Below are 8,359 nucleotides of genomic sequence, written 5' to 3' on the forward strand. Positions count from 1 at the left end.
TAACATATACATATCCATGAACATTTAAAATAATCATATTAACATATAAAACAGCATTTAGAGCACTGCCATGACGTTTACTAATTTTTAGGTGTAAAAAGACCGTTTTACCTCTAGACATAAAAATACACGTTTTTTACTTTTTCTTAATTTCATTGACTCTAACATGTCCCAATTAATTATTTAAGCCTAAATTAAATTTCTCAAAATTTTATTTAGATTAAATAATAGACTTTTTAATTAATTCGTAATTAGACGTTTTGAAAGCGTTTTAATTCCGAAAAATCCCAAACTTTAATATAAAATTTCTAAATTTAAAACTTAGTCCTTTTATATTATTTAGCCCTTGTGAACCCCGACTCGACCCCCGTGAGCCGTGTTTCGATTTATTTTAGTTTTAAAAACCCTAACATGACCTATAAACTTCGACCCCGAGCCATGGTTCGACTTCCTCGAGCCACCCTCGAGCCATGTTGGACCAAACCTTGACCATCCCCTTAGTGCACACTAATGGACCCTTGGAACCCCTACGAACTAACCCAAACCAAGAAACTGAAGCACCCAACCCCAACCATATGCTGGCCGAGAACCGCTATGGTGTATGGACTCTTCTTTTTGGTTGTTAGGACCCTAGCCATTGATGTAACGTACCGTAATTTCATACTGTTTTAAAATTTGCGGAAAAATAAAAATTTTCTTAAATAAGAAGTGAACCTTCAAAGTTTGATAAAATAAATTGTTCATCTCAACAACCGGTTGTAACAAAATATCTCATAGTAAAGTTTTCCAAAAGTATTTGCTTAAAATCTCAAAACCAGTAACATAAATCAGAATATTTTAAATATTCATAAAACTTAAAACTTGACGGTCCTCGGGTTTAGCCTCCCGCCTAGTCCAAGCCAGCTCACTGGTCCACATCTCTCGTCTCCTCAAATGAATCCTCACCTACATCGATCAAGTCTAATGAGTCTAAAGACTCAACATGTATAAACTGGGAGTAACAAGTACTACATAATAAATCCACATGCAACTTTAAAATAGAGCATACATAACTTTCAACTTGAACTTGAACTTACATACGTACATACGTAGACGTGCCAAAAACATAAAACTTTTCTTAAACGAGCTTGTGTACTTGAACATAGATGAACATACATAAACTTCATCATTTTTGCGTAGAGGCATGTTTCAAAGCAAGTGACCCATAACAAAAATCTCCTGATCAGACTAAACCACAGTACTGGGCTGACAGGGACGAATCCACTGCCACATACATGAGATCCTCGTTCATGCTTTAACGGGTGGATTGGTCCCCGTTCATTCTTTGACGCTTTCCAATCTTGATCTAAACCCGTTCATGATTTATCGGGGTGAATTGGTCCCTGGTCATGCTTTACCGCTTTCCAATCCCATACTTAAATTTGTGACAAGACATTTAACATACCTCAAAAACTTGAAATATTTTCTTTGCAAGTCAAACATACTTACTTGGCGTTGAGGGATTCGTTAGATCTCGCATAGGGCCGCTGCTGCAACATACTAACAAGAGTTCAAGCACTTAATTTCCATACTTAGACATAATAATCGTGCTCACCACCCAAAATTGAAATTTTCTTATGACATTCTAAATCGCTTGGGACTTGACCTCCTTTAATCGTTGTACTAAACCATGACATCAACCCCCGAAACAAATCCTAAAATGATGTGTGAACATTTCCCAAAACTTAGAAGATATGAGCCTAAAATGGTGATTTAAAAATCCATGGACGAGCGCCTAGGCGCTGGACAGCGCTGCGCTGTGGCGCGGCGCTAGGCACTAGCGCCACTGCGCTAGCAAGGCCGAAGGCCAAGCGCTGCGGCGCCTGGCTTGCGCAGAACGGGCGCTGCGGCGCTCCCCGGCGAGCGCTGCGGCGCTAATCCTGCGCTCAACCAACTCTAAATAACACATTTTGATGCAATTTTGAAAGTCATGCTTAAAAGACTCGAACCGATGCAACGAGACTCATCTTAGGATGCTATGACATGGATTCAACTCAAAAAAATGTCCCCAAAACAACGACGCATGACAACTACGCAACAAAATCCGTAAACGTGAATTTTGACACCAAAATACTTTCTACGACTTCCAATGTAATCAAGTGCCTATCGACTCGAGACGAAACACCAATCATCAACCCCATATCATACTCACCATGCTTACACGCAGCAGCAGTCACCCAACGTTCCCAACGAAGCCTGCAACAATTAAACTTCAAGAATACATCAATAACAAAATATTCAGAAAAACGCAGCTTGAGAAGTCCCACAAAAACAGTCATAACTCACTCAATTTTCATCCAAATATTTCGAATTTTATATCAAATCGAAGGTATCAAAAATTTATACGTTTTTTATGTTGAAAGTTTTCCCAAATTCTCGACCAAAAATCGAAGTTTTTGAAAAGACAATAAAAACTTTATTTGTGATCCAAAAACTGTTTCAAAATTGATCCAAACATCATTGCTACATCACACATATATTTTACGCATAAATAACAACACAACGCATAATATAACGAGATTGATGCAGAAATAGCAGAATATACGTACCTTATGATGTTAAAGTTTACCGAACCGACGATACCAAAGCGGGAACGGAGCGAGGCTTGATCCGGAACGGTTAGTGGCTCGTTTTCTTGCACAAAAACCAACGAAAATTGCTGGAAATATTTCAGAGAAGTGGGGCGGCTGCTACTAGAGATAAGAACCCTAGTTTTTCTTTCAAAATGTGAAAAATGAAAGTGTGTAGTGTGTGTTGTGTGTTTTGGCCGTCTAAGTGTGTGTGTGTAGGTGGGTGTGCGTGAGTTGCAACCTAATTAAGAGGATAAATTGCTTAATTACTCCATTAACTTGCTAATTAAAAAAACGTTAATCAAATTGCTACACAAGTTGCTAGATTAAATGCTAATAAAATGCTAACCCACTGAAAGGAAATTTTAAAAATACACAATTGAAAACCTTTAAAAGTTTTAAAAATCTAAAATTCACCTGATAATTAAATTAGGCTTTAAAATGATAAAAGCTTAATAAACTATTCAAAATGCTCCATCCTCGACTTAAAATTAAAATACCGTGTTTAAAATTGCCACAAGCGTCGTCGGTTTCTTTTCCTTGATCCCGCCTCGAAATCGCCTGAAATGTGAACTCAAAAAAATATCTTAACGTGCATCACAAAATATAAAAATATAAAGTAATGCATTTAAATAAATCAAGTACCACTAAGACTCATTTTAAAATTAAATAAATGATTCAATAATTAAATAAATGCATGAGTTATACGTGTATTGAATTTGGGCACTACAGTTCCTCCCCCACTTATATAAATTTCGTCCTCGAAATTAAATCTTACCGAACAACTCCGGGTAGCGAAATCTCATATCACCTTTAGTCTCCCAAGTGGCCTCTTCCACTGATTGATTCAGCCACCGAACTTTGACCTACTTTGTCACCTTGTTCCAAAGTCTGCGCTCCTGCCTGTCAAGGATTTGGACAGGTCTTTCCTCATATGACAGGTCTGGAGCCAACTACAACGGCTCGTAGCTCAAAACATGTGAAGGATTAGCTAGATACTTCCTCAACATCGAGACATGGAACACATTGTGTACTCCGGCCAGATTCGGTGGAAGGGCAACACGATAAGCTAGTGTCCCAACTCTATCAAGAATCTCAAATGGCCCAATAAACCTCGGGCTCAGCTTACCTCTCTTCCCAAATCTCATAACACCCTTCATGTGTGCTATCTTCACGAAAACGTGATCACCTACTGCAAACTCTAGATCTCTCCTCCTCTTGTCAGCATAGCTCTTTTGACAACTCTGGGCGGTCTTCATTCTGTCTCAAATTTTGACCGCCAGATCTGCAGTCTGCTGAACAATCTATGGACCAAGTTTTGCTCTTTCACCGACTTCATCCTAATGAATCGGCGATCTGCACTTCCTTCCATACAATGCCTCTAGGGAGCCATACCTATAGATGCTTGAAAACTGTTGTTGCAGGTAAACTCCACTAGAGGTAGCTTCGATTCCCAAGTCCCCTGGAAATCGATCATATAGGCTCGCAATAGATCCTCCAAAATTTGAATCACTCGCTCAGACTGACCATCTGTCTGCGGGTGAAAAGCGGTATTGAAAAGCAACTTCGTCCCCATGGCTGCATGTAAGCTCTTCCAAAAGGACGATGTAAACCTCGGGTCCCTGTTGGACATAATAGAAACTGGAATCCCATGCAATCGAACGATCTCCTTGATATAAAGCTCCGCATACTGCGTCATGGAGAAAGTCATCTTCACTGGCAGGAAATGTGCTAACTTGGTGAGTCGGTCCACTATAACCCAAATGACATTGAATCCTCTGACTGATCTCGGCAAACCAACCACAAAGTCCATTGTAATATTCTCCCATTTCCACTCGGGAATAGGGAGTGGCTTAAGCATTCCTGCTGGCCTCTGATGCTCAGCCTTCACCTGCTGACATATGAGGCATTCAGACACAAGTCTTCGGATGTCTCGCTTCATGCCTGGCCACCAATACAAAATCTGCAGATCCTTGTACATTTTGGTATCTCCTGGGTGAATGGAATACGGAGATGCATGTGCCTCTGTCAGAATATCATATCTGATCGAATCAATACTAGGCACCCACATTCTACCTCTTTATCTCACAATACCATCAGACACTATGTAGAGTACACTGCCCTTAGCTTCATCTTTCAATCTCCATTTCTGTAACTATTCATCTGAAGACTGACCTGCCCGGATACGGTCTAGCAAGGAAGACTGGACTGTCAGATTAGACAGCTTAGGAGCTCTGTCCTTGCGATAAATTTCTAAACCAAACCTCTGAATCTCTGACTGAAGAGGCCTCTGTACTGACAACTGTGGTACGACTGCAAATTTACGGCTCAAGGCATCTGCCACAACATTAGCTTTCCCTGGATGGTAGCTAATTTCACAATCGTAGTCTTTCACCAATTCTAACCACCGTTTCTGTCTCATGTTCAACTCTTTTTGCGTGAAGAAATACTTGAGACTCTTGTGATCCGTAAATATCTAGCATTTCTCGCCGTACAAGTAGTGTCTCCATATTTTTAACGCAAAGACAACAGCTGCTAATTCCAGATCGTGAGTCGGGTAGTTCTTCTCGTGCACCTTCAATTGCCTGGAAGCATAAGCTATGACCCGACCATGTTGCATCAAAACTGCGCCTAAACCGAGCTTAGATGCATCGGTGTATAGCACAAAATCTCCTTGCCCTGATGGCATGGCTAACAGTGGTGTTGAAATAAGAGCTTGCTTCAAAGTATCGAAGCTCTTCTGACATTCATCACTCCACGCAAACTTAGCATTCTTCTTGCTCAGTGAAGTGAGTAGTACTGCTATTGAAGAAAATCCCTGAATAAACTTACGGTAATAACCGTCTAAACCCAGAAAACTGCGTATTTCTGATGCATTCTTTGGCTCAACTCATTCTTTAACTGCCGCTACCTTAGCTGGATTCACCTCGATGCTACTGCTAGATATTATGTGACCCAAAAACGCTACTTTCTCCAACCAAAATTCACACTTACTGAACTTCGCAAATAACTTGCGACTCTGCAACCTGCAAAACTGTCCTCAAATGCTGGTTTTGCTCCTCATGGCTCTTCGAGTAAATAAGGATATCGTCAATAAATACTATGACGAATTGTTCGAGGTAAGGTTGAAATACTCGGTTCATGAGGTCCATGAAAATTGCTGGAGCATTCGTTAGTCCGAACGGCATTACTAAGAACTCGTAATGCCCATACCTGGTCTTGAAGGCCGTCTTTTGAACATCTGCATCTTTCACCTTCAATTGGTGATACCCTTATCAAATATCTATCTTAGAGAACATTGTAGCTCCCTACAACTGGTCAAACAAATCTTCGATTATAGGAAGTGGGTATTTATTCTTGATCGTTACTTTGTTCAATTCTGGGTAATCGATACACAGCCTCATGCTCCCATCCTTCTTCTTTACAAAGAGCACTAGCGCGCCCCACAGTGAGAAACTAGGGCGAATAAATTCCTTGTCCAGAAGCTCCTGTATCTGCTGCTTGAGATCTAACATCTCAGCTGGAGCCAATCGGTATGGTGCCTTAGAGATTGGCACTGTGCCCGGCATGAGATCAATCGCAAACTCCACCTCTCTCTCTGGTGGAAGGCCTGTGACATTATCTGGAAAGACGTCAGGAAATTCTCTGACTAGTGTCACATCTGATACTGACGGAGTGGGTACGTCAGGTGTGGAAATAATGCTGGCCAAGAAGGCCTGACAATCCTTTTGCATAAGTCTCCACGCTTGCATGTAAGAGATTATGCGCGGGAAACTTCTCCACCTAGCTGGCTCGAAGAGAAACTGTTCCATGCCCAACGGCCTAACAAATACTGACCTTTTCTGAAAATCAACAAGAACTCTGTTATTCGTCAGCCAGTCCATACCCAAGATAATGTCGAATTCTGGCATCGGCAACAAAATCAAATCTGCATACACTAGGTGGCCTTGTAGTTCGAGATCAATGTTTCTGACCACGCTAGTAGCTGACAACTCTTCCCCTGATGGGACTGTCACGGAATAATTCACGTCAAGGCCGATGGTCTTGATATCCAAGTGGTTAGCAAATGTCTCCGAGATGAATGAATGAGTGGCCCCGGCATCTATCAAGGCCTTAGTAGCTAATCTCTTAATGAAAATATTTCCTTAGAGACGTTAGCACAACACCAAAACTTATATCTCAAAAATTCTAATATTAACCTCAAGCATCGTAGAAACTAATATACCAAGTAACTCAAAATATTACTAGTACACTAATAATCCCAAATAAGATTTCAACATGCAAGGCAAAATAATACTGAGCTTAGGTAGAAAATTTTACCGGTCAGTAAGGTCGTGTCTGGGTTCGCCTCCTGTGCGTGCATGGCGAACACTCTGCTCTGAGTTGGATGCCTCCATTGCGCACACTCCTTTAACATATGGTCACTGGATCCGCATTTGAAACACTTGCCTGACCCACACAAACACTGTCCCGGGTGCTGGCGGTTGTACTTAGGACACACTGGGAAATCACCGGGCTTCTGAGGCACCCTCTGCTGCTGAATTGGACCCTTGCCCTTTGGCGGTCCCTGATATGGCCTCTTCCCTGGCTGCCTCTGGAACAGCCTCTTAAACTGAGGTCGCTGTTGCTGTAGTAGTGCCTGATAGGGTCTCTTGCCTTGCCTATCAACCTCGATATCTCTCTGGTCCTTCTCTGCCGCCAAGGCTTTAGATACTGCCACGGCATAGGTAGTCGGACCAGCAACCCCGACATCACTGCGCAAGATCGGCCGCAAACCATCCATGAAATGCCTCAACTTCCCCTGGGCATCATTAGCTATCAGGGGCACAAAGTGACAACCCCTCTCAAACTTCCTCACAAACTCCGCCACGCTGTTATCCCCCTAACGCAACGTCATGAATTCCCTGGACAGTCTGGACCGTACTTCTTCAGTGAAGTACTTGGAGTAGAATACTTCCTTAAAGCAATTCCAAGTCAACGTCTGCAAATTGACTGATACTGACGCACTCTCCCCACATAGTCTGGCGTCCCTTGACAGAAGAAAAATGGCACACCTGACCCGATTTGCGTCTGTCAGCTCCATGAAATCGAAGATTACTTCGATGGACTTAATCCATCCTTCACCTATCATCGGGTCAGTTGTCCCCGAAAACTCCTTTGGGTTCATCCTCCTGAACGTCTCATACACTGCTTCCGGTCTGGGCCTCGCCCCTGTATCAACTGCTGCCTGGTTCCCCGCAAACTGTGCAAAGAACTGAGTCATGCCTGCAAGCATCTGTGCCTGCAGATCTGGTGGTGGAGGTGGGGGATTGGCCCTCTCCTCATCTCGAGGCTCTAGGTCCTCTTCCCTAGCTTCACAGTTAACCATACGTCTAGGAGGCATACTGTTCTAGAATTTACCCAACACGTAAGCTCCACGTGCATGAACATGATATAAATAATATAAGATGCACGTACTTGAACTTAAAAATATGCACATGCTGAAATCAGAACTTCATGCTTACTACATAACATAACTTTAAAACTTATAGACTTGAGGTGTAACTTCGTGAGCTTCTTGCTACTGGCAGTAGGCGTAACCCTTTACAGGAACACCGCTCTGATACCAACTGTAACGTACCGTAATTTCATACTGTTTTAAAATTTGTTGAAAAATAAAAATTTTCTTAAATAAGAAGTGAACCTTCAAAGTTTGATAAAATAAATTGTTCATCTCAAGAACCGTTGTAACAAAATATCTCATAGTAAAG

The sequence above is a fragment of the Primulina tabacum genome, chromosome 16 (genome assembly GCF_025594145.1).
Source record: "Primulina tabacum isolate GXHZ01 chromosome 16, ASM2559414v2, whole genome shotgun sequence".
Lineage (NCBI taxonomy): Eukaryota > Viridiplantae > Streptophyta > Magnoliopsida > Lamiales > Gesneriaceae > Primulina > Primulina tabacum.